General features: G+C 38.2%; 1 protein-coding gene across 7 annotated transcripts in view; it reads left to right on the forward strand.

The window, feature by feature from the left end:
- Positions 1-27,033, forward strand: part of RFX3 (regulatory factor X3) — a 275,646-nt gene that overhangs the window by 119,401 nt on the left and 129,212 nt on the right. The gene's annotated exons all lie outside the window — the stretch shown is intronic.

Genomic DNA, 27,033 nt, shown 5'->3' on the forward strand with positions numbered 1-27,033 from the left:
CATATAAAGCATTATCTTGAGACTTGTGGTTTGCCTGTAATTTCTTAGTATCAAGGAGAATCTTTAGCAAACGTCGCCCTTATTACAGGAAAGTCGCTAGGGAAAGGGTTAGCTTTTCCCAAATGGTAGACAGAGGTACTTAAGGTTAAATTCTTTTCAGGAGATAGAAGTGGGATGGGCAGGAAGGGTGCTGGGATCCAGGAGAAGCTTTTTAAAAAATTTTCCTCTATGTTCCTTTTCATAACATCGTGTTTTATATCCTGATTATAGTATCTTTTTCTTTTACTCCAAAGATATTAATTTTTTTTAAGTTATTGAAATTTTTTTCTTTACTTTATGTGTAGTCTGTTTCCTTCAAGCTACTTTGCTCTTTGTTTTGGGGTGGGTTTTTTTGGTTTGTTTTGGTTTTGGTTTTTTTTTTGGATTTTTTTTTTTTTTTTTTTTTTTGGTCTCCTGTCTTTGATTTTTGAAGCTTTTCTTTGATGTCTGACCATCTTTGGGTGTTAATCCATATTTAAAAGCATGAGGATAAACAGCTGATGTGAATGTGGGTCTTATTGACTTCAGTGTAGGGTCATCTGACTGGGCTTTTTAACTGGGTTCTTTCTGGTGTTCAGTATCTTTGTTTTTCCTCTTGGGCTGCTATATATATTTTTTTTTTAAAAGATTTTTTATTTTTTAATTTAACAGAGATAGAGACAGGCAGCGAGAGAGGGAACACAAGCAAGGGGGAGTGGGAGAGGAAGAAGCAGGCTCCCAGCGGAGGAGCCCAATGTGGGACTCGATCCCGGAATGCCGGGATCAGTCCCTGAGCCGAAGGCAGACGCTTAACGACTGCGCTACCCAGGCACCCCTGGGCTGTTATATTTTTATTTTTTTTTTGAAAGATTTTATTTATTTATTTGAGAGAGGAGGAGAGAGAGAGAAGAGAGCACGAGCAGGGGGGAGGGGCAGAGGGAGAAGCAGACTCCGTGCTGAGCAGAGAGCCTGATGTGGGACTTGATCCCTGGACCCTGAGATCATGACCTGAGCCAAAGGCAGTGGCTTAACTGACTGAGCCTCCCAGGCTCCCGATGGCTGTCATATTTTTTAAAAAACTTCTCCAACTTCCTGCTTAGAGGGTGAATACTTAACCTGCCTGAAAGCTGAGTGGGGGAAGAAGATTGGGTATTTCTTGCCCTAATTCACTTAATGCTTTTTTCGTCTATCATCCGTGGTTGGTCTTCTTCCGTGCAGAGATTAAACCAAAGAATAAATCTCCAAACTTTCACCAAAGTTCTGGAAGTCAGTCACCCATCTCACTGCATGGAGTGGGTGGAGAGACTCTGATTCCTGCTTAAATAAAATCACTTTTTGTATTAAATACATAACCTTTTGTAAAAAACAAAAATTGCTACCAGAAGTGGAAAATCAGTATCACCAGCATAAATAGAAAATCACACATATGCACACTCACCTTGTTCCTTGTCCTCATAAAAAGTAATCTCAGGTACACATGGACCCCACCTCGGAAAACACTGTGCCGTGCCATATGGCTCATTCCCAGCAGGTGTATTTTTCAGCTCCTCAAGTTAGCTCTTTCTTCTAGGACATTCACAGCAGGTGACACTTTACATCCCCTTACACCAAGCAAAGAAGGTGAGAACTCCCGTTTTCTTTTTGTCAACAAAGTGTTTTATTTCACATAGTGGGTTAGTCTGCCTGGAGTTGCCTGTAGTCCTTCCAGGCTTATTTGGAAGGAGTTTTTGCTCCTCTCTCATTTCTTTTCTTTTCCCTTTCTTTCCCTTCAAATTAGAAAAGGGTCACATTTGATGCTTCCTAGTGCTTTTTTTTTCCCTTGAGAGAGAGAGAGAATCGCGTGTGAGAGCACAGGAGAGGGGCAGAGGGTGAGAGAGAAAGAGAATCTTAAGCAGGCTCAGCGCCCAACGTGGAGCCCGTCGATGCGGGGCTCAGTCTCATGACCCTGAGATCATGACTTGAGCTGAAACTAGGAGTCAGACACTTAATTGACTGAGCCACCCAAGTGCCCCTCACAGTGTCCCTGTCGATATATTTTCTACAACTGATAAGGTTATTGCTGAAGTAATTTCTTATTGCTCTTGACTTGCCTATAATCTTTGTATTGTTGATGTGCTGATGTCATCTTGAGTTTTCCGATGTAGTGGGATACCTTTACAATCTTCTCTCTAGCTTTTGTCACTGACCCATGATGGATATCGAAATCATGGTATTGATGTCAAAGTAGTTACTTCTATTGATTCATCTTTTATTGTGTCCTTGCTTTGGCCACTCTGATGTGAAGGAAAGGTCTATTGCTAAAATGTTGGAATGTTGAGGCGTGTAATGTTATATTGATTAGAAAGTTGAAAAACCAGAAAATTTTAAGATCTAATATATAGTTCTGTTTCCTCAAAGCATGAAGGCTCTAATCTCACTAAGTACCAAGTAAAATGTTTAAAATTATTTCTGTGCTTTTTCATTTATCCTGTATGAGCTCAAGAAGCAACTCTCCACCTTTCCTTAGACGATCTGGTTCAGGAATAGAGAATTCTGAGCAATGATTACAAGGTCTTGTTATATAATACTTTATCAAATTTTCTTTTTTAATTTTTCACCATTTCACAAAACATCATAGAGTCTCAGCTTCCAAATGTAGACATGGTTGCTCAATTCAATAAAATCTGTATGTATAAATATTCAAATTCAGTATGTTGATTAGGTATAAAAATTTTAATATTACTCATCATCATCATTATGAAAAGACTTTTTGGATGGATGATCTTTATAGACTATGGCTAGAAATGATGTTTCCCCCCTGCCTTCCCCCTGCCTTGAGTGATTTGTTCGAGTTTCTTGTAGATTACTCTTCAGGTTGGTCATTGTATGCCTAAATCTGAGAGGTCTTTGACCCTACTTTCCCTAAAACTGTATTAAAAATCCAGGAGAGGGAAGGAGGAAAATGTCTTCCGCTGTTCTGTTCTCTCCCACAGCCTGCCAGTTCTTATCAGAGCAGAACCTAGGCTGAAGTGAGAACTTGTACTCCTTGTTGTAATCTTGGGCATCCGGTATTCCATAGTGCTGCTGACATTGAGGATAATTCCTAAACCACTTGGAACCAAGGCTCTAAGATTTTTTTTCTGCCTTTCGTGTTTCCCAGTTTTAACTGCCCTCGGAGTACAGTTCGTACTTTCTCTCCAGTCCCTGCCTGTCTTCCCCCTTCCTTAGAAAAAGGCACATATCTTTTCTATCAAAGTGGGTGACTATTTTATCCCTATACCACTTCTTGTAAACAGAACATCCCAGGTACCGTGGAGCCCTGGGGTTGAAGGGCTTCTGTTTGAATTCAAAGAAAAACATCTTTTGTCAAGTTAGCTGTCAACTTTGTTTGAGTTCTTTTATTATCAGAGACTGTGGTCTTTACCTTTTCCTGCGCAGGGACTCGCTTTCTTTCTAGTGGGTCTTTAATATGTAACTGGGACATTGAAACCTCCTTTTACGTGATTAAAAATTCATTTCAAGATTATATTCAGATAAGAATCTTAGTTTTTCCGTAAATCATCTATCTGGGCAGTGATATAATTTGAGATATGAAAATGAATAGAATAACTATATTCTAGCTATATTGTTTCTTTTTGGTTAGTATCAATCTTTCTCATTTTTAGCATTTTCACATAAGTTATGGTACTTCCTGACAAGTGAGCGTATTATTCCTATGGTCAAAAGGATAAATGACATTTTGTTTGAGAAGCAGAGTTAATCGGAATTGCCAGTTAGGTTCTAGGCAAAGGGCACTCTTCAAGAAGGGTAAATTTTAAATGAATCCCAGTAGATCTGTCTATTATGGTATCTTTAAAATGATGCCTCATGTTTTAGGAAACAGATTTTAGGGAAGGGATTTTGACATGAGTACTCCTGCAATCCTCACATGAAACCACAGCTTCAGTGAGGGGTCATTTTTTTTTTAAGACTTTATTTATTCATTTGAGAGAGAGAGCGAGCACAAGCAAGGGGAGAGGCAAAGGGAGAGGGAGAAGCGGACTCCCCACTGAGCTGGGAGCCTGACATGGGGCTCCATCCCAGGACCTGGAGATCATGACCTCAGCTGAAGGCAGATGCTTAACCATCTGAGCCACCCCAGTGCCTCCAACGAGGGATCATTTTTATACTCACTTCTGTTTGCCACTTTCCTGTGATGTCTGTCGTATATCATCACAACCAGAAAGAAACTGTGATGGTTAGCAATATACCCAAGAGAAAGTTCTTGTGATGAAAGCAGTGAGCAGTGATTAAGGGGGGAAAAAAGATTGCCTATTGTATGTTAAATCCATAACAGACCATTGTATTGGCTCAGAATTTGATCTGTAGTATTTTAAATGGGTTCCTTTGCTAGTTTGAAGAGCTAAGCCTGAGGTAGTGTACTCCATCATTTCTGTCTTTATCTTTCTTTTCTGTTCAGGGTCAAGAGATTTGCTTGCTTTCTGTGCACCCTAGCTTTGATGGACATGAATAGAATTCTTTTCATTTGAGACCATTATCTCATATAATCAACAGAAACGAAGACATTTTTCTGTGGTTTGCTCTTATTTGGGACTTGATTCCCATTGGCTTGGTTCCCTAAGGGGACAGTTTTCTCCTAATTAAGATTGTGGCAGACATCCTAAAAGATGGGGTTACATTTTCAAATGAATTCCTGTTGAATGTCTTTTTGTAGAAAAACAAAAGAGAATGATTTTAGCTCTTGAAGACCATATTTATTTTATTTTTTAGAGCCAGAATTGCTAATTTTTAGTATCTAATATGAAAAGGTGTTTTGAAGGAACATGCTGATTTACAATTGAAATAAATTTTGCTGTGCCAATCCAATATGTAGGCCTTTTAGTTGAACATCTCTACTGAATATTTGTAAAAAATAAGAGCTCTACTATTTAAATGGTTGAGTAATCATATGCACTGATTCTCTGTTAAGTGATTTTAAAAATACTTTCTTGTCTGGAGTTAGGTCATTGTGATCAGTTTAGGATAATGTAGTTGCAGAGGAATATGGAAGGTGCTGTGTTAAATGCTGGGGTCTCAAAGGTGATCTGACATAGTTGCTGACTGCGGAAAGCCAACTTTTGAGGGAGATAGATGTCATTATAGAATTGGATACAAAGTGCCTCAGGAGTAACAGTGGAGATTGTTCTTGGGAGTGAGGGTCAGTAATGTCTTCACCATGGATGTGGCCTTTGAGCCGTGTGCTAAAGGAAAAGTTGGAGGTCACAAGAAAAACAAAACTGAAAGAGGGTATTTCTGGTAGGGAAAAGCATGGAAGAGCTCAAGGGAAATCAGGGAGTCTATACCGGGCGGTGAGAGGCGAAAAGTGAGGGATGTGGAAGGGTTTCCCAAGAACATCTTGTCAGGGGTTGAGTCAGATGAGCCATTTGTGGTGTCTTTACATGTGTTCCCTCCCTCGTATTTTCGTTCTTTGCCCTCTTCAGTTGATAACTTTCATGATCTGGTCCCCCACTGCCAATTTTCTTGAGAGGGACATCTGTACAGGTCTACTGTTTCCCTTTTGTCCATCCACTTCTTAACCCTGTGAAATTTGGGTGCTACCCATACAGCTGTGGATAGTGTGCACTTTGGACAGAACCAAATCCAACAATATTCCCTAGGATCTTTCTGGATTTTTCTTTGACACTTGATACTGTTGACTATCCTATATCTCTCGTCTATGACTTTTGGGCTGCTTTCCCTTTTATTTCTTGGAGGCCTACCTTATCAAGGAAAGCAGGTTTTATAGAGGTGGAGAGACTGAGATTCATAGTTAGAAGGTATGGGTTCAAATTCTGGCTCTAGCTCTTTCTGGCTATATGCTCTTGGGCAAATTACTAACCTTGCCTGAGATTCAATTTCCTCATGTTTAAAATAGGGATAATAATATTTAGCTTATGCTTGGCTATAAACATTAAATAATGTGTTCATTAAATAATTTAAGGTAGTACCTGGTATTATATAATAAGCCTTCAATAAATTTATTATTATTTTTTTACTATTATTTTCTTTGTTCTTAGTAGTATTATCCGACTCCTATAATTTGGGGATTTTTTAACCCCCTTTTCTATAAGGTTTGACCTTTGGCCTTCTATTTTTGCCCTCACTCTCAGGTAACTCTTCCTCTACAGCTATTTTAGTTTTAAAACCAGTTGCTTTCATTTTCTTCAGTAAGCATGGACCTCTGGTCCTTCTCTGTGTTACTCTGGCTTATGCGTTAGGAAGGCTCAGGCTCTAGATGGGAATGGAGATCACGTCATCTGACCCATAGGGGCAGTATTGGCATTCTCCACCCATTATAATGGGTACCCATTACAGTTGCCATAGTGATTAGAGAAAATGCCAGAGGATTTCTCAGTAAATATCAGGAATCCTCCAGTGTTTTATTCAGTTCATGAAATATAATAATTTTGTATCAAGTGTGGTGTCATGGTAGGATATAAGAGTTTAGGAAATGAAGGTGAGAATATTATATTAATATTTTAGCTAACCTGATTGGAATTTGGGTTTCTAGTTGGAAGAGACTTAAATTATTTATCGTAGCTATAACAAAAGACCTTCCAGAGTTGAATTGCAGAAAATTTTCTTCGTCAATAAATCACTTAGTTGTATAGACTAATTTTAGTTGATTCCATAATTTTGTTCCTAGAGATATATAATGTTTCTTGTGAATATTTAATTTGCTTATCAAACCATCAATTCCAACATCAGGGTTTTTTTTGGTTTTGTTTTTGTTTTTTTTGCTTGAAGAGTTCAATTTGTCCTATAAAATTTTTCATAGGAGTAGAAAGTTGAAACCTTTAAGATAACTGGCATTTCTGTTTACATATAATTGGAACAAGGTGGAACATAATTTAAACAGAACACTGGCCCTCTTTGCCAAAGCAAATCAGAGGAATTCTTTATCTGTGCTAAAAATGCACTTTCAGTATAATAGACCTCAACATTTCTTTGCCATCAGTATCCGAAAGAAAGAGAAACTTTAAGGTCTAAATAAAAATTATTTATAGGCTGAGCTGGTCAAGGAAGTCATTCCAGAGGAAGTGACTTTTAAGCTAAGATTGATGAATAGAGGTAACCATGAGGGAATAAAAGGAAGCATTTTCTGAGGCTGAAGAAGTCGGGGGAGATAGACAAGTGGTGAAACGTGAGATGGGGTCCTAGGTGGCTCCTGGTCTGGCTGTATACGCTATTTAAGTTTTCAGTAATAACTCATTTTGATTTTTTAAACAGATTTATCTTTTTATTTGAGAGAAAAAGAGCGTGCACGCATGCATGTGCGCACACGTGTGAGAGCACAGGGCGGAGGGGGAGAGGGAGAGAGAAACTCAAAGTAGACTCCACACTGAGAGCGGAGCCCGACATGGGGCTCAGTACCACCACCCTGGGATCATGACCTGAACTGAAACCAAGAGTCAGACACTTAACTGACTGCGCCACCCAGGTGCCCCAGTAATCGCTCATTTTGAAGTTGACTACCATTCAGCTTTGTCAGAAATCCAGTGGAAACAATGAATCCAGTAATAGTAACCTCCATTTACTGAGCACCAGTTGTGTGCCCTTCCCTGTGCTTGGTGCTCAGCCCGTCATTTCTCAAGCTTATAACCACCGTGTGCGCTTAGGTTCTCTTTGCCCCTGACAGCAGTTCCTGAGAGGCTTTGTGGCAGCTGTCAGGATATATGGGACACAGTTTGTGAGTCGTCTCCTCTCCTGGACACTTTTACAGCAAGATGAATTGTTCATCAAAATTCTTCAAGCTCACTACCTGTACCAAACCAGCATGTCAGAAGGCTAATTTCATGGAACACTTAACACCTATCTTTTCTATCTATGAAAAATGATTATTTCGCTCTTCCTTTGATCCAGGGTTGATTTTAGAAATAGACACACATGGAATGCCTCTTTATTTTCTTTAAAAATTTGTGTTGATGTCCGTCAAAGCCATTTCTGTAGAGAGGCTCTGATGCTTCATTTTCCTTGCACACAGCCCTGATGAACTGATAGGTCCCCCATTTAGAGCAAATCAGAGTTACCCTCTTGGTCCTGGCTGCCCCGTTGCTCAGTGCTAAGTTGTAAACCCGACGTTTAAAACTAATATACCTTCCTTCAGTCACGATTTTTTTTTTTTATAGCTGGGAGTCACATCCAAGTCATCTGACTTTAGAGCCTGAGCTCCTAAGCTCTACCCTACAGAGATAAAGCAGTCAGATGAGTGATATCAAGATCAGCTGTTAAGTGGCCTAAGCTCTCTGACATAACAGTACTGAACATGGCAGTCCCATGGCAAAGAACATAATATACTTTATGTCAAGAAGGATTGGTTTTAGCTTTATGAATCACTGTGCATTTTTGAGAAATCCCACAAGCAAAACTAGTGAAGCAAACAGGAGCATCTGGGGTATAAAGGGCTATTTGAGTAAAATAACTAGCAAATAAAAGAATTATAGATCTTGAACTTCTGAAGCCCTCTCTAAACTCAGATCATAAGTATGAGCCTCCGTAACTATAGAACCTTGGGAATAAAGGAGAGAAAATGATACAATCAATGTAGTAAAATGTTATTATTCATATGATCTGGGGAAGGGATACTTGGGAATATTGTGTATAATTCTTGCAACTTTTCTAGAAGTCGGAAATCATATCAAAAGAAAAAGCACTTAAAAATCAATACCAGTCCAAGTTTACCCATCGAAGTTCGTGAAGATAATTGAGCTACTAGTCCTAATACTGTTTTCAATAGACATGGGTATTTATTTAGTATTTTATCTTAAATAAGTAAAACCTGAAATTTTGCCCAATGCTTAAACATATGCTAAGGTGCAAGAATTCTTCAAAAAAGTATCCCAAATTTAAAATACTTTTGTCTCACCTCAGCGAGTCGAAGTTTTAAATAAAAGAAAAGAAAAAAAATGTAGAGGAAAATCAGTTTTGAGATTTTTTCTCACACTCTCCCCACATTCCCCATCAACTCTCCAGTTTGGATAATTACTATCTAGAAAGTACATACATACATATATAAGCAAGCAAGTCTGATCAACACATAAAGCACAAGATCAGTAAAAATTGGTGATATTTTTAAGACTCTTAAAAACACAAATGTGTATAATGAATTGACGGTTCAGTGGAGGACTGCTTAAAAACCTGGTTGCTAGAAAATGCAAACTAAATTATTCTCAAGAAAATAAAAGCATTAGAAATTAGAAATTAGGTCCTGGGGCGCCTGGGTGGCACAGCGGTTAAGCGTCTGCCTTCGGCTCAGGGCGTGATCCTGGCCTGATGGGATCGAGCCCCACATCAGGCTTCCTACACTATGAGCCTGCTTCTTCCTCTCCCACTCCCCCTGCTTGTGTTCCCTCTCGCTGGCTGTCTCTGTCAAATAAATAAATTAAAAAAAAAAAAAAGAAAAGAAAAGAAATTAGGTCCTAAGCTCAACAAAGATAATTAGCCCATTTGTGGCTTTGATTTTTGTCTTAATTAGTTCCGGTATATATCCAGTTGTATAAAGGCCCAGACAACCATTCCCATCTCAACTGGGAGGAAAACTAGGCTCATTGAATCAATTGATTAGCAGGCTTTAAAAAGTTAAAGTCACCCAAATCCATATTATGGTTGACATGTTAATTACTGGATGGGGAAGCAAGCAGAATACCCGTTTTTCTAAATAAATAAAAAAGTAGAGTTTTTCATCCTTTTTTGATCCTAATTTTTAAACATTGCTTTAAAAGATTATCTTTTATTTCTGTAAGGTATAATTTTAATAGGTGACAAAAAGGTAGGCCTCAAAACTGAAAACAGTAATACGTAGGGCTTCTATTTCTGGTTTGTAAGTTGGTCAGGCTGTTTCTTATAAATCTGCATAGCTTTCCAAAACCATATATTTTTTTCTTTTTTTTCCTTTACCACTTGGGCTTTCTGGTTTATTAAGTCTTAATAGCTTGGGATCCTATTCAATCTGTGCCTCCTTATTACTAGCAATTTTAGCTTTTTAAAAGTAGTAGGATTAAAGAAGAGAAGTAAAAGAAGAAAAAAATTACATTAGAAAAAATAACACTTGAAATATAAGAAGAAAGGTGACTCTTAATTAACATAATTAGGTTTAAAAACGCACTGTCCAGTAGGAGAAGGAAGGGAAGAATGAAGGGGGGCGGTAAACAGAAGGGGGAATGAACCATGAAAGGCTATGGACTCTGGGAAACAAACTGAGGGCTTCAGAGGTGAGGGGGTGGGGGAATGGGATAGGCCGGTGATGGGTAGTAAGGAGGGCACGTATTGCATGGTGCACTGGGTGTTATACGCAACTAATGAATCATGGAACACTACACCAAAAACTAAGGATGTACTGTATGGTGACTAATGTAACATAATAAAAAGTTATTAAAAAAAAGAAATGTTAAGGATCATGAATAAAATCACAAAGGTAATTAGCAATAATAAAAAAAAAAAAAACACGCACTGTCCCATTTGTGAATCTCAGTTTAACTTTATACCTCATCACTAGCAGTTAAACTATATATACAACCGAACATGAGTTGTTTTTGCTTTGTGAAGGAAACTCTTGTCGGTAGAAATAATAGAACAAAATTATTCCTGAAGGTTTTGCAAAGTGATACTAAGGAAGTTAATTTTACTTTGAATGAACCTAAGCTTTAGTTCCCAGTGATAATATTTTTTTCTGAATTTCTTGTGAAACTGACCAAACCATTGATTACAGTCCCATTTATGACCCTTGATAACATAATTATTCTGTGCAAAGCCGTTTTACTGATGATTTTTCTTTTTTTGTTATTGTACTTATGTTCAAGGCTTTTGCCTTGACATTGAGGCTCACTAAGGTGTTTGTGGCCTGTGTGTGGTTCATTGATCTGGTAGATGGTTATGCATTTAAAACTCATGATTACTCTTAATTTTCCCCAGCAATTTCATAAATACATTTCGCAGAAATTGGGTGTTTCTTTAGCTGTATTTTAAATAGATATTTTTAAATAACAAAGCAAAAATCATCAGAGATGTTGAGGAACTCCACCTGGGTGGGGGGGGGAGGGAATGGCCCAGAGAAGCTAGTGTAATAATCAAAACCCATTATCTTTAAATAGTCGGTATAAAGATAGAAAGTGCTGACAATGCTGATAGATCTCAGTAGGCAGTTTATTTCACATGTGGAAAATGTTTTTGATGTTTGAGCTTAAATTATATTCATACCTATATTTTGGTTGGTGCTTCCTATGAAGCAGTAATAATGTCACCCTAAAATATTAGCGATGGGGGCTAAAGGAAGAGTGAGTTGAATTTGATCTCAGGAGACGTGAGTGAGCTGGAATGCCAGGTCTGCCACTGGTCAGCTACGTGGTGTTGAACAAGTTGCTTCAGCCGACCTGCCCTTGAGTTGCCATCCCTGTATCCCGGAGCTCATTTGGCAAACAGTGATTGAGCGTCTGTTTTGTGGCAGGAACTGTACTTGCTCCTGGGACAGGAGGAACTTTAAGGTTAGGCCAGAGAGACTGACAGGTAAACAGAAATGACACACAGTACCAGTGCCTGCAGCGTATCTATGGTGCTGTGGGAGCGGAGAAGAACTCCGTGTGATTTAGAGGTGAGTCAGTGATGGGAGGGGCAATTGCGGAAGACTTCCTGGACGAGTCCCACCCCCCTTCGTTTCTTTATCTCTGAAATAGATAATGTGCCCAAATTGTCAGTAGCGTCAAATGAGAAAAATCTCTGTAATGATGCTTTGTAACGTGCAAAGCATTTTGTAAAAATGAAGACAAAATTATTAATTCATCGGATCAGACGCTCTGCTAGGAACTGTAGGTGGGAAAATGATTGCAAGGAACAGGGTTTCTCAACCCGTGATATATGGATATTTCCTCAGGAACCTATGCTCTGTGTGTGTGTGTGTGTGTGTGTGTGTGTGTGTGTGTGTGTATTTAGATAATCCTTATAATGAAACTGAATTTCTTCTAGATCATCTGAATTACTACATTATAACTGAGGTTGCTATTCATTTTCAGTGTGTTCTCATAGATGTTTATGATCTTCTTGGTGTTAGGTTGAGCTGCTATAATTCTCTTGGGCTAATGAGGTGGAATAGAGCCAGCCTTAATATGAAAGTGATCAAGGCTAAATGATACCGCAGATAGAGTGAGTACAAAAGGAGCTTCATCATACTAGTTGGCCCCACAAGTATCATTATTTATACTTGGCTTCTGTTTGCACAGGTTTAATAGTATTTTATTGAACACTAGAGGTCAGCAGTCATGGTCTCAGGGAAGCATGGCTGATCCCAAAACTAGACTTTGTCTTTCTGTTAGATGTTCCTCTAGCCACATGTACCTTTCCCTCATGGTCTGTTTCATCGTTGTGATTTTTTTAAAAATGATTGTATTTATTTTATTATAGAGAGAGCGTGCACACGTGAGCGGGGGAGGGGCAGAGGACCAGGGGGAGAGAGAGGGAGAGAGGCAGACTCCCCGCTGAGTGCACGACCCCTGAGGTCATGACCTGAGCCAAAACCGAGAGTCGACACTTAAGCGACTGAGCCAATCAGCCAACCATGGGCCGGGAACCATGTCTTCTTTAGCTCCCACCATAGTACAACCTAGTACACACGATACGTCTGGCACGTAATAGATGCTCAATAAGTTTTATTGAATTGATGAGTGAACTAGGTAATACTAAAGTATCTAAATTAATAGTGATTGAAAATATTTAACTAGTACGTTTAGTGTTAAATACGCACATGCACACAGGCCACTTTTTAAACTCTGTAATTTCTGAATAGTGTGAATTATCAACTATCAGATATCTCCAAAGTAGAACGTCTGCATCCTGGGTTTGTGCAAGAAGATTGGAAGAAGAGGAAGAAATGTTAGAATTTCTATTAAATTTTTTGCCTAAAAATAAGAAATATAGCCAAAATGGAGCAAATTACATATATCACATGTGTAACTGAGGCATCCTGAGGGAACAGGGGTTGATAACAACCCCCCTCACTTGTTCGTTGCATTTTTTTTTAATATTTCCAGCAAGGTGGATTAATAGAGTGTATAGACTAGTTTTGATTAAACTAACTTCATAATATGGGCAAGCAGCTTAAAAAAAATTCCCACATATTGAAGATAGCACACATATTGCAGAAACGAAGTTAGCAGAATGAATGCTTCCCTAATTTTCTGACAGTCACATAGCGAATACCTGTTTAGATACTCCTTGCCTAAATGATAACAAGTTGGCTCCATGTGTTCTGAGAGCCAAGAAGATTTTCGACATACAGATTTATATCCATGATCTTCTGTCATGAACCTCTCACCTAAGTATATATTATGCCATTAGATTAGCTAATGAAGTTGTGTCAATTAACTAGACACTTAAATATTTGATCTTTAGCATTTAATTTTATAATTCCTGTTTTTCTATATGTTTTGTAAAATGTATCCTATTAATACAACAGGACATGTATGTGATTTATAAATTGTTTTTTTAACTAAGAGTGGAAAATGATTTAGAAAAAAAAAGTTTGGAAACTACCGAACTAAAATATTGCTATGATACTATAACTTTCCAGGAAGAAGATGTCATTTCCGTACAATAAGGTTCATCATGTAAGTGTACAGTTTGATGAGCTTTGACAAATATGTGCCCTTGTATAAACATCATCACAACCAAAATCTAGAACATTTTAATCACCCCAAATAGCTCCCTTGTGCCTCATTCTGCTCAGTTCTTCCCCTCCCCCATTCCTGGTTCCAGTTTAATACTGATCTTCTGTCATTTAGATCCTTTTGTCTTTTCTAGAATTTCAAATGCATGAAATCACAAAACATCCACTCCCTTGTGTCTGGCTTCTTTCACTCACCATAGTGTTGGGGGTTGGGGAGGTTCTTCCATGTTTTTGGGTCTGTTTGTGGTTTATTCCTTTTTATTGATGAATTATATTCCCTTATAGCAATGTATCACAGTCTGTTTATCCATTCACCTATTATTGAACGTTTGGTTTGTTTCCAGTTTTGAACATTCATATATTAAGTCTTGTGTGGATATATGGTTTTATTTCTCTTGGGTAAAGCCCGAGGAGTAGAATTGTTGGGTCACACGTGATAAGTGTTTGTTTAACTTTGTGAGAAGCTACCATACTGTTTTCCAAAGTGGTTACACCATTTTATATTCTAACCAGCAGTGTACAGGCATTCTAGTTGCTGGACATCCTTATCAAACTTGGAATTGTTAATGTTTTTAATATTAGCCATGCTAGCGAGTTATGTAGTGGTTATCTTACTGCGGTTTTAATTTGCATTTCTGATGACTAATGATATTGAGTATCTTCTTATGTGCTTCTCGGCCAGTTATATGTATTTTAATATGTTTGCCTCCTGATAGTGTACTATTCTTCCATTTCTACTTTTATTTAAACCAGCAAATACCTAATTTGTGTCTAATTAAATAGATTTCTAAAATAAACTTAGAGGAGTTCAAATAATTTTTAAAATTTTTAAGTTAAAACCAAGGAGAATAAGAAAAGAGAAAATGTTACATTAACTTAGATTAGGTTCTATGTTTTCAGTAAGAAATAGAATTATACAAAAAATGACATGAAATGATTTACTTAATTTTAGAAAACCTCTCATCATCTTGCATTGAGAAACTTGAAAATTTATGAGTAGATGGTATGCTAATTCAAATCACTTTAAGAAGCATGAAGTGATTGCAGCATGTCATGGACTGGTAGACAAGATGGATAAGCTACAGCATGGTGAGGTCCTACTCACTGGGGTGTAGAATCAAGGTAGAGCTGCAGACACGTACAGTGCATGCTAACACAGGCTTGACCATGAGAGGGTTATGGTGTTACGCCGCCCTTCATTCTGGCTGGGAATCAGTGGCTTTCAAAGCGGAGGTGACAGCTCTGCTGAGAGATTAATAGTCATCTTAAATCTGCAGAACTTTCTATTTGGCGTTGAGATTTCCAACATTGAGGTAATATTTTAGTGAATCTCTGTACAAAGCATGAATAAGTATTAGTCGCTGAAGTTCATTCCTTGCATCATAGAGATTAATGGTTATAATACACCTCCTGCAGATATTGTGCATGATAGTTATGGGATAAATAACTTTTTGTTCTAATTTTGCTCGTGAATCTTGTATCACAACCATGATAAATTACATAATTTTTATTTATACTAATTCAAAGACTGTGGACCTGAAAGGGATCTTAATGTCATCTAGTCCTGTGGGTTTTTTCAACCTGGATTTTTTAAAATTTTAATTTGTGGAAAAATAAGCATAACATAAAATCTACCGTCTTCAGCATTTTAAAGTGTACAGTTCAATATTGCTACGTTATTCACATTGTTGTGCATCAAGTCTCAAATACTCTTCTTGCAAAACTGAAACTCAGTACCCATTCAACAGCTCCCTATTTCCCCAAGTAACCTCTATTCCACTTTCTGTCCCTATGAATGTGATTACTCTAGGGACCCACGTAAGGGGAATTCTATAGGTTTGTATTTGTCTTTTTGTCATAGATTATTTTACTTAGCATCAAGTCTTCAAGGCAATCCATGTTGTAGCCTCTGCAGAATTTCCTTTCCTTTTAGAGTAAAAAATATTCCACTGCATGTATATACCCCATTTGTTTTATCCGTTTATCTGTCAAAAGACACTGGCTTGCTTTTACCTTTTAACTGTTGTGAATAGGCTGCTATGAACAAGGGTGTACAAGCATTTCTTTGAAACCCTGAATTCAGTTCTTTTGGGTATATACCCAGAAGTGGAATTGTTGGGGTGCCTGGCTGGCTCAGTCGTAGGAGCATGTGACTATTGATCTTGGGGTCATGAGTTCGAGCCCCACATAGGGTGTAGAGATTACTGAAATAAAACTTAAGTATATTCTATTTTTATATGGTATATTCTATTTTCATGGTATCGTATAGTATATTCTATTTTTAATTTTTTGGGGAATGACCGTACAGTTTTCCTTAGTGGCTGCACCGTTTCACGTCCCTACCAATAGTACACAAGAATGTTCCAATTTCTCTACATCCTTACCAACATTTATTTTCTCCTTTTTTTCAGAGCAGCCATCCTAGTAAATGCAAGGTGGTACTGGTATTTTTTAAAGTCACTTTTTAAGTTTTTCTTTCTTTTCTAGTCTTTCTCCTACCTCTTCCCTTCCTTCTTCCCTCTCTACCTTTTCTCTCTCTCCCTACCATGTCTGTCTGTCTCCTCCTCTTCCTTCAAGCAAACAGGACTGTTTGCCAAACTGATCTTACTAGAACTCCTTTGGAGCAATGGGACTGGGAACCATGCAGCTTCACCTTTGCTCATCCCTTTTATTTTTGCAGCGGTGAGAAGAACAGAAGAGGAAAACATGAATTTGTTTTGACTTTCTTATTTTAAGGTTGAGGAAGCTGAGGTCCAGAAAAATGAAGTGACTCAGCCACAACCACCCAGAAAATTAAGACTAGACTTTATTTAATAAGTGCTGAGATTATCTAAGGGCCACAGAAACCTTGAGAGACCTCTAATAACTTTCTGTGAGTAAGGTTGTGAATGAGCTTTCTCAGAGTTCTTTATTCAGTAGCTTAATATTTTCTCAAGTGTGGAACGCATATCCCATTGGGATGTGAAGTGATTTTTAAGTGGCCTTAGATGATAAGATGGACTTCAGGTAGTTCTGTGAAAGAGATATAAGAAAATATTGAATCAAAGAGCGAGGAAGTTGTCTTCCATTCCATTTCCTGCCACTCACTCGATGTAATCAACAAGGTCAGTTTGGTGCAGCATATCTGTAATATTTCACCAGTATTTGCTCACCTTCCCTCACACCCACTTCACACTTAAAAAACAATGAAATACGGGCACCTGGGTGGCTCAGTCGGTTAAGCGTCTGCCTTGGGCTCAGGTCATGATCCCAGAGTCCTGGAATCGTGTCCCACATCGGGCTCCCTGCTCAGTGAGGAGTCTACTTCTCTGCCTCTCCCCTGGCTTGTGCTCTCTCTCACTCTCTCTCTCTCAAATAAATGAAATCTTAAAAACAACAACAACAAAAGAGCAGCATTCTGGCTCGGCGATAACAGGGAACAATAGCTGGCCTAGTATTAAATAACTATTTGGACATTATTCATTTTGGGTGTACTATAATAATGAGAGCTGGAGTATAGAAGGTTTCCGTTTCCTGTGGTGCTTATAAAAGTTTTTCAAGAAATTTAAAAATTGGGGAACCGCTTAAACTAGTAAGTATTTAAAAAGACGGTGGTACATTGAAATGGCATGTATGTTGCCTTAGTTTGGGTGGTAAAGAAGCAAACTGCAATACAAAAATTTCAGTGCAAGTATTTTTTTTGGGAGAGGATTCCCAGAAATGCCAGTAGGATATTGGGAGAGTGAAACAAGGGAAGGAATTGATCCAATACAGATTTTATGATTACACATGTTACAACTGTGGATTAAGTGGGGACAGATCACACAGGGACAATCTGGGAGCCACCGTTTTGGTGCATATCAGAGTTACCCCACATGAGGGAAGAGGAAGCCTAGAGTTTTTATACAGATCCCTGTCAGTCCTTGGCAGAGGGCTCGTCACAGTAGGGGTCAGTTTCCTGACATTTTGGGCTGATCGCAGCTGGGCAAAGAGGGTGCTGAGGGGCTGAGAAATCTCTCAGGCAAACAGGTTCTATAGCGTGAAGCTAGACTGCTGTGTGTCCAAGCGGTAAGGGTGAGCACGCAGGGACATGGGGTCCACAATACTTACTACATATGCTATGCATGTATTGGAGAAAGGATGGCCTTTGGTAATCTCTGTTGTGTAAAACATTTTCAGAGTTTCAGATTTTATGGCCGTCTTTGTTATTAGACCCAAAAGTCTTGAAACGGCAAGGGAACGTTTTCTTGGTGCCTAATCATAGCCCTTCTAGTTGCTACTTGGGTTTATCTTAGATCCTTTCCTTACTGGGCAGAGAGCACAGAAGGTCTGTTTGCACTGTACTGTTTCATCTAGTTGAATAAAAGATGGTATTAATTCCCACCCCAGCCTTCTGTTCCCTACAAATCCAAATTATTTTAGGCTTTCTTTGTTAAGTCATTTTCCAATCACTTAGTAATTTATATTATTCGTTCCTGGACTTTCTCCAACTTCTCTTCATCTTGCTTAAGTTGATGAGCCGCCCATTTTCCATAACTGCTTTTTCAAGATAATACATTTATTGAAGTCTTATATAATTTAAATTTCTGGCCACATGTAAAAACCTCATAGTTTATTCATAATTTATCATCTTTTGAGTGGTAATTTAAATGATTTTAACTATACAAATTACTGAAATTATCCCCAAAGTCATAGCATATCTGTATCAATTATTTGATAGTTATTATAATGTATTTTAGAGCTGTGTTAGTGGAAACACTGATTTCATCCTAAGTACTCTGCTCTAATATAAGTAAAGTTAAAATTAAACAATTGGAATTAACTGATGCTAAAGAAATTGAATTGGTTACGTTATTTGTAAGGATCTAAATTTATTTGCTTTATCTTATTAGCTCCATTGACAAAAAAAAAAAAAAGTACCGTATTGCTGGTATTATAAGCAGAAGCATCTGAAAAAATGAAAGCCACTGTCGATTGTGAACAGACACCTCTGATGTTTAGAGAACTCATCCCTGGTAGCAACTAAAAATGTCCCACTTCAGTGATGTATATACCATAACAAACAACTTGAATGACTTTGCCTGTAATCAGTTTTTTTCATAAGCCGAGTAAAATAATTCAGTAACTATTTTGCTTCACGAAAAATAGAATTCATTTTATTTTAAAATATAATAATTTGAAGAAGCTTTGTTTAATTACATTCTTGGTCATAATTCCCACAATACTATCGTGGCCACATATCATTAGGAGAAACTTAATAAATTACTGTTTGACTTTTCTGGGGAAAACACTCACCCGTCCCCCTGAAGACACACACACACACACACACACACACACACACACACACCCCAGCTACTTCTCTGGACATTGTAAAAGAAAGCATCTATTCTGATTTCACAATTAATTGCATTCCGTAAGTGTATTTCATATAAGAAACGCGCAAGTATTTTATATACATACATTTTTTTGCCTTTTAGTTCTTAGTGAGCTACAGTGTATTTACAATGAGATACACAGATCTTAAGTTCAGTGTCCTGTGAGGGTGATTATTGAACCTCCCCTTTGATCAAGATATAGGACATTTTTATCACCCCAGAAAGTTTCCTGTACCTGTCCCCTTTACATCTCTGCCTTCCTCTCCCCACCCCCACCCCCATCCAGGAAGCAAGCACTGTTCTGATTCACAGATTGCACATTCATAAGTTTGGTTTCCTTTTCTTAAAAATCATTTACCTCATAGAAGAATGTAAAGCGAACGGGTTGACAGTTTATTGAAGACTTTTTTGAACTGCTGATTAGGTTAAGACTGAATATTAATTCTGTGATTCTAAAACACAATCATTAAAAGTATGTGGTGAGGGGCGCCTGGGTGGCACAGCGGTTAAGCGGCTGCCTTCGGCTCAGGGCGTGATCCCGGCGTTATGGGATCGAGCCCCACGTCAGGCTCCTCTGCTGTGAGCCTGCTCCTTCCTCTCCCACTCCCCCTGTGTGTTCCCTCTCTCGCTGGCTGTCTCTGTCTCTGTCAAATAAATAAATAAAATCTTTAAAAAAAAAAAAAGTATGTGGTGAGTAATTTTTTAATACTCTTACTTTTTGACTTTGTAAATATTTTGTAATTTGGCTAATGTTGAATTGACCGCTACATGCATCGTACATGCACTCATTGGATAACTTTCTGATCACTTAACATGCTTTTTACTATTTCAAATCCCCTAACTGGCCATTGAAAAACAACAACAACAACAAAAAAATGCAAAACAAAACCACAAAACCAAAAACCCAAACAAAAAAAAAAAACTTGTCTGTAAACCTAACTGGTCATGGATTCAGCCCAAAATTAGTCATCAACTATTTTTGTGATCCATATCTTTGGTCATTTGTTCTTGGTGTCAAATGTCTTGCTTCTGCTAGTGTGAAAGTGTTACCTGATCTAATGGGCTGTCAGTGCTTTCAAGCACCCATCTTTTTACTTCTTTAGAAGAGCCCTTTCATGGTAGAATTTTATTTTTTCTACCAATCCAATGAGTTTTATTCTTTCAAGTACCATAGCGTGGAGCTATTAAGTAAGAAATTCATGAAGTAAGGAAAGACAAAACGGCATTAGTTAGAAATGGTTTCCTGCTGCCTTCTCTACTGTCTTCTTTCCTTTATGTTTTCCTCTCCCGGTGTGCCATTTGCCTGTGTGATTTTTTTGTTCTTGCTGTTCCTTGGTAGCTCAGAGCTAGTTGCTGAATTGCAGTTTGTGCTGCCTTCTTTCCTTCAACAAATCCTTCCTGAGGATTTATCATGTACTTGGCCTTGTGATGGGTGAGAAAGAAGGTAACATTGTTCCTGCCTTCATGGGGTTTACTTAAGAAACAAAATTGCCCCTCTCTCCTCTCCATCAGAACCAGCATTGTTTTTACAGGGAAGTTGGTTATATAAGATACAAGTGGACCACCAAGCACAAGATTTAAATTACAAGCGACAGTGCTTAGGAGTGGGAAAAGTAAGAGGTCAAAGGAATCATTCTCCATCGGGAGGTTCCAGGCAGTTTGGCTGACAAGTAGGAAATAGATTTCGCATGGCCAGCTTTCTCAATGATGATCGAATCATTGCAAACCTGTTCCCCAATGTTCAGGGACGCCTTGGTAGTTAGAGCAATAACACCCTTTGTTTACTGAGTTCAAAATCATCAAAATAGATCAGTTAAGTAAACAAGATTCATGTCCATCCTCCTGATATGACCATCTGTCAAAGCATCAAGAAAGATGCTGGTTCCTCAGTCTATCACCACAATTCTCTCACTTCTCTTTCATAGAAACTAGAATTTTGAGACGAGCAATATCAGACAAGCTAATAATTTCAAAAACCAATTTTGACTAAGAGAATCAACTTCTAAAATTTATTTCAACCCGTGAATAAGAAAATGGTTTCTTTTAAGTTCACTTTCATAACACTTTTTTGCAATTCTAACAAGTAGCTAATCATTATTCCGCTAGAGTATTTTCTTATTTTTTAAAAATATTTTGTTTATTTATTTTAGAAAGAGAGAGAGAGCAAGAGTGAGCACAAGCAGAAAGAGGGAGAAGCGGGCTCCCCGCTGAGCAGGGAGCCTGATATAGGGCTTGATCCCACATGACCTGAGTGGAAGGCAGACACTTAACCGACGGAGCCACCCAGGCACATGAGAGTATTTTCTTATTTTTACATATTTCTCCTCTTTCTATATTTACTTTTTAAATTCTAAAATTTATGGTGTTACTATCAATTCTCTGGAAATTGAAATTATCATCCTTCATATTCACCGCTTAACTTCTTTCTTGCTTTACCTCATTCATTCCTTTATCTTAAACACACACACACATACACATACATACCCCGGCTACTTCTCACCCCAGTGCTACATGCAACACATTTCGTTAAAAAAGATTTCAATAGTATAGAAGCATGCAGACAAAAATAGGGAAGCTTATTTTATTTTCAGTGTGGCCATTGAGGACCATTGTAAATTTTCTTTCAAGATATCTTTTTAAAAATTATATAATTCAGCTTTATATCAGTTCAGATTTCTCTAAGCCGATTTCAGTGTTTCTTAGAGTATGAAGAATTTTAGAAATTTAATTCACTTAAGTTCACTTAAAGACAAAAGGTGTAGATGCTAGAACAATTTATACTAGTGGAATTGAGACTGTTAGCAATCATCCTTTTACCAAAATGTTGTGTTCTCCTTTAAACATTATAGTCAGTGCATATATATAGATAAATACTGAAAGAACCCTGTTTATCATATATATCCTGACCTCTTGTGAAATAGATTTTGGATTCTAGGGTTTGATAATAGTTATTATTGTCCTTAAATTTTATTATATGCTTTTTTTTTTTTTGGGTCCTTTGATAGTTTTGTTTCCAATTTACTCCGTGTCTTAAATATTTGAACTTTTTGAGGAAGAATTAGCCTTTCAATTCCCCAAAGCCTTAAAATCAGCATGAAATTAAAGATTTAGGTTAGTGTGTGTTGCTCTTAATTAGGGAGTATCGTGAGACTATAAGTGAAGAAGGGGGAAGTGATTCTGAGTGTATTTTGTTTCTCCCTGGGAATCCTGAAAACCCATGGAGGTGGAAGATGGTGGTAACAATTGCCTTGAAGTCTTTTCTAGATTTTCTATTTTTCTATTGCCGTATAACAAATTACAAATTTCGTGGCTTAAAGCAATTCCCATTTATTATCTCATAGTTTTTGGTAATCAGAAGTCTGAATGGACTCCACTGGGTTCTCTGTTCTGGGTCTTATTGGACTGATATTGAGGGGTCTGTCACCTTGGGCTTTTTTACCTAGAGGTCCTGGGGAAGAATTCACTTCCATGCTCATAGAGGTTGTTGGCGGAATTCATTTCCTTCCTTTCAGTTGTAGAACTGAGGTCTCTGTTTTCTTGCTGGCTCTCAGCTGGGGTCTGCACTCAGCTGGGGGTTGCACTCTTGACTCCTCTCCCTCTGTCTGCACAGCAGTAATCATATGGCAAGACCTTCTGTGCCTTGACTTTCTGACCTCCTCTCCTGCCATCAGCCAGAGAAGCCCTCCACTTACTTTAAGGGCTCCTGAGGCTGGATCATTTTTACTTTATTTTGAGCTCAACTGTGCCATATAACATAACAGAGTCACAGGAACAATGCGTCATCATATTCATGGGCTACAGGGTTGTGGGACTGGAATCTGAGAGTGGGAACATTTTGAGAATTTTGCCGACCAAGGCACATTGAGGTCTAGCATCAGTCTTTATAAAAGCTCACACATCACCAGCTAGCTAGAGTGAAGCGTGTAACTCACATGTGCGAGGCCATTAAAATGAAGACCCTGAGTTCTAAAATGAGATATAATTTCAATATAATGCAAATAAAACACGTAGCAAGGTTTTCTTGAAAGTCAGAAATCTGATTATAAAGTTAATGGCAAAGAATATGCACAAGAGTGGCCCAGAAAACTTGGCGAGAAGAAAAGCGTTGGGGAAAGAATTTGTTCTTCCTAATCTCAGAATGACAAAGCAATAGTAATAAAAACCGAGTGATGACAGACCAAGACTAAATAGGCAGATCTATGTATAAATAAAAACTTGGTTCATTGTAAATATTATTTCAAATAATAAATGGATAGTGCCATAAATGGTGTTGAGAAAAATTGGGTATCTGTTTGGAAAAACAACAACAAAGTTAGACCTTTATCTTAATGCCCAAAATAGGTTATAGAGCTAATCAGTTTTAAAACTACAAAGCCAATACAAACAAAAACAGGAAGTATTCTTTCATAATCATAGGAAGGGTACGATTATCCTGCATAGAACATAAGGCATCACAAGACTTCTAGGAAAGAAGCTGACCTATTTTGCCCAGTAATAAATAGTTAATAAACACCATAAACAAATTTAAAGGAAAAAGAGGCATGAAATGCGTGGGAATAAAAATGTCATCATCTTTAACGAGTCCTGTAAATCATTAAGGGAAGACAAACAATGCAGTGGATAAATGGGCAAAGCATATGAATAGGCTATTCACAAAACATGAAAAACACATGGCCTGTAAACATATGGACTGATCCACCCCCTAGAAGGTTTGATAAAAACCAGGTGGTGTCCTTCTCTGTAGTGTTTTTCATGATAGAAGAAAAAATGTTCATCGCTTGTGGAATGGTTAAATAAGTTAAGCTTTACCTGTACTATGGATTACTTGTGAAACCAATTAAAATAGTTGTGCCTGCATGTAGATTCAGACACGTACACACACACTTGGAAAGAGCTGTAAGGGGCATTGTTCAGTGAGGAAAAGCAAGTAGCAGGAAAACGTGTTACGTCTCACCTGGTTCATACATATACTCTTCAACAAAAAGATGCTGTAGCAAAGGCAGAATGTTCACCTAGGTATTTCTCCTCATATTTAGGTTGGACCATGTGCGTATTCTGAGTATCGGGTTGGGAGCAAAAGTGACATGTACTGTTTATCGGTCAAGACACTGGGGAGCTGTGATGCCTTCTCTACCATCTCTCACCTCCTCCAAGGCCAGATCAGGCTGACACATCTATTCCATGAAAGAGCTTCTGTTAACTAGGGTCTCCAAGTGACCTGGGAGGGGGGCCTGCTACACCGTCCATTAGCTGGGTGATTTAGGTGTTGTCTCTTGTTACAGTTTGTGTTAACTCTCCTGGTAGGTCCAGAGACATAGGTATGCATAAAGATGTATTTATTGTTAGAGGATTGGAAGGGTGTGCACTGTCCCATGGTTAGTCTTTATCTCCTGGAACACGAATAGTGGGAAATGAGGGTGAGCATAAAACAGGAGGTAGGGGCATTTCTATGCAAAATGAAAAACCTAGCATCTCTTGATGTAAGTGGAAGATACACAGTAAGCTAAATATGGTAAAAATGAAATAATATTGTATGATTTGGCTTTACTGCTCTTGTTTGACAAAGATCAACACTGAGGCTTATTGTCCTTTTAAAAAAGTGAGATTATTAAGTGTCGGGGTGGTGAAGACTGAAACCTTTTCCTTATCAGAGTGATTTAAAGATAATTGAAAATGGATTATGTTCTTATGTGTATAATTATTTAATGCCTTGCCTCTGTACCACCAATGTCATTCCTCCCACATTTGGGGAATCACTGGTATTGTTGAAAGAATTCTAGGATTGGAGTCAGAGGACCTAGGGTCATTCACTTACCATGTCTTTGGGTTGTCACGATGTCTCTGTATTTATGTCACCATTTATAAAATAGGCATAAAATTGCCTACCGTCTTTATTTCATCTCAGGATTTTTGTGAATGAAATAATACTGCGTATCACTATAAATAATAGTATTAGCACCAGTTTAACAATCTTCTGTAATAAGAGGTCTGTTATAACCTTAGGTCACAATGCTTCGGCTGCCAGCACGTAAGTATAATAACTCATTCTCCTATCCCCAGCCCTCCATCCCAGGGGAGTCAACATCTCGACTCCCGCAAACATGCATCGTTACCATAGACACTTGGAGCAAGTATGACTCTGTATCGATGTATTCTCACCAGGAGAGACATGTAAAGTGCATATTCTAATCGTCAGTCTGGAGTTGCAAAACTTGATTTCATTCAGCTAGATCTTCTGATGTGCTGCTTACATTTATTGATATTTTATGTTTCTGTAGTTTCATTTATTACCAGAAAGACTAGAGGGAGCCTTCTGCTTCAAAGACCGCTCATAACACTGCGGTAAATGTGGTGTACTTAGCTCATTTACTCTTTCTGGTCACCAGAGTATTATTTAGTAAATTCCTTCCCCCAGAAATTATTACTTACTTTAGTAGAATCTTAGTGTTGGTCAGTCCTGCTGGGCCCCAAGGGAAATAATGTTTAAGACAGTGTTGTAATCATAGTAAAAAGTGTTTCTCAAGCAAAAACGAGCTCATAAATACAGAGAACAACCTGACGGTCGCCAGAGGCGAGGGGGTGGGGGATGGACAAAAATGGGGGAAGGGGAGTGGGAGATACAAGTTTCCAGTCATGGAGTGAATAAGTCATGGGGAGAAGGGGAGCAGCCTAGGGAATATAGGAATGGTATTGTGATAACATTGTATGGTGACAGATGGTAGCTACACTTGACGTGAGCACAGCGTAACTACAAACTTACCAAATCACTATGCCGTACACCTGAAACTAATGTAACATTGTGTATCAACCATACTTCAATAAAAATTAATAAATAAATTAATTAATTAATTAAATTAAAAAAGAGAGGGGGTGCCGGGGTGGCACAGTCAGTTGAGCATCCGACTCTTGATTTTGGCTCAGGTCATGATCTCAGGGTCGTGGGATCAAGCCCAGCATCGGGCTCAGAGATCAATGCAGAGTCTGCTGGAGATTCTCTCTCTCCCTCTCGCTCTGCCCCTCCCCACCGCTCGCGGGCTCTTGCCATCTCTCTCTCTCTAAATAAATAAAATCTTAAAAAAAAAAGGAAAAGAAAAAAGTGCTCTGTACTTGTACAAAGTAGTTGTTGTATTGTTCCTTTTGACTCACAAAAACAGGTTTATGTATTTTATGTGATATCCATCAAGTTTGTCATTGAGAAATCATTCTAAACTAAATTCGTTCTGAGTCCCATCCCTCCTCCCCAAAACACTTCCTCTCTTGCCATTGCAAACTTGCTTCACCCCTTTGAAGTAGCTTCTGCTCTTTGATCCAAGTCAGATACGTGATTTCTTGGGAGACTCGTGCTAGGCAGTTGGGGTGATTGAACTGATTCCCTCCTGATTGGGTCCCCTATGTTCATATCGTCAGATAGTGAGCCAGGACCTTCCTTACCACTATTTCAGCATTCATATGATTTTATTTCAGTCCGAGTATAACAATAATTCTCACATTTTCCTAACAACTTCTGGTTGCCTACAGCAACTATGTGGTTTTGGTAAATAATTCCTATTAGGCTAAAGTTCCATGTTTAACTCTAGCACTGCTGAAGAAGTAGGCTTTGTGGTGTTTATGGGATTTGAATGTGCTAGAATGATCACTTATTTACTGAAAGTCTGCTATGAGAAAATGATATCCAAAAATCTGAGTGGGTTTCTGAAGAAAAGAGGCTACACAGTTTATAAGTGAGAGAGTCAACTAACACAGGGCCAGTGAGTGAGCTTACAATAAGTGAACAAATTCAATTTTCTATAGAAAATGAATTCTGGCATTTAAATGGATAATACCGTGTTTTCCAGTAGCTCACATTCACCACATTTTTCAAAGTGGAAGAGCTTCCATTCCTAAAAGATTAAACAGGGATTTTGTGGTTATCATTGAGTATCCCAGGAAGAACTTTGTAAATTAATGTGAAAGATCTAGGGAACCTTGTTTTTCTCAATAAACCCAAGG

This window comes from Ailuropoda melanoleuca, chromosome 17, assembly GCF_002007445.2.
Source record: "Ailuropoda melanoleuca isolate Jingjing chromosome 17, ASM200744v2, whole genome shotgun sequence".
Classification (NCBI taxonomy): domain Eukaryota; kingdom Metazoa; phylum Chordata; class Mammalia; order Carnivora; family Ursidae; genus Ailuropoda; species Ailuropoda melanoleuca.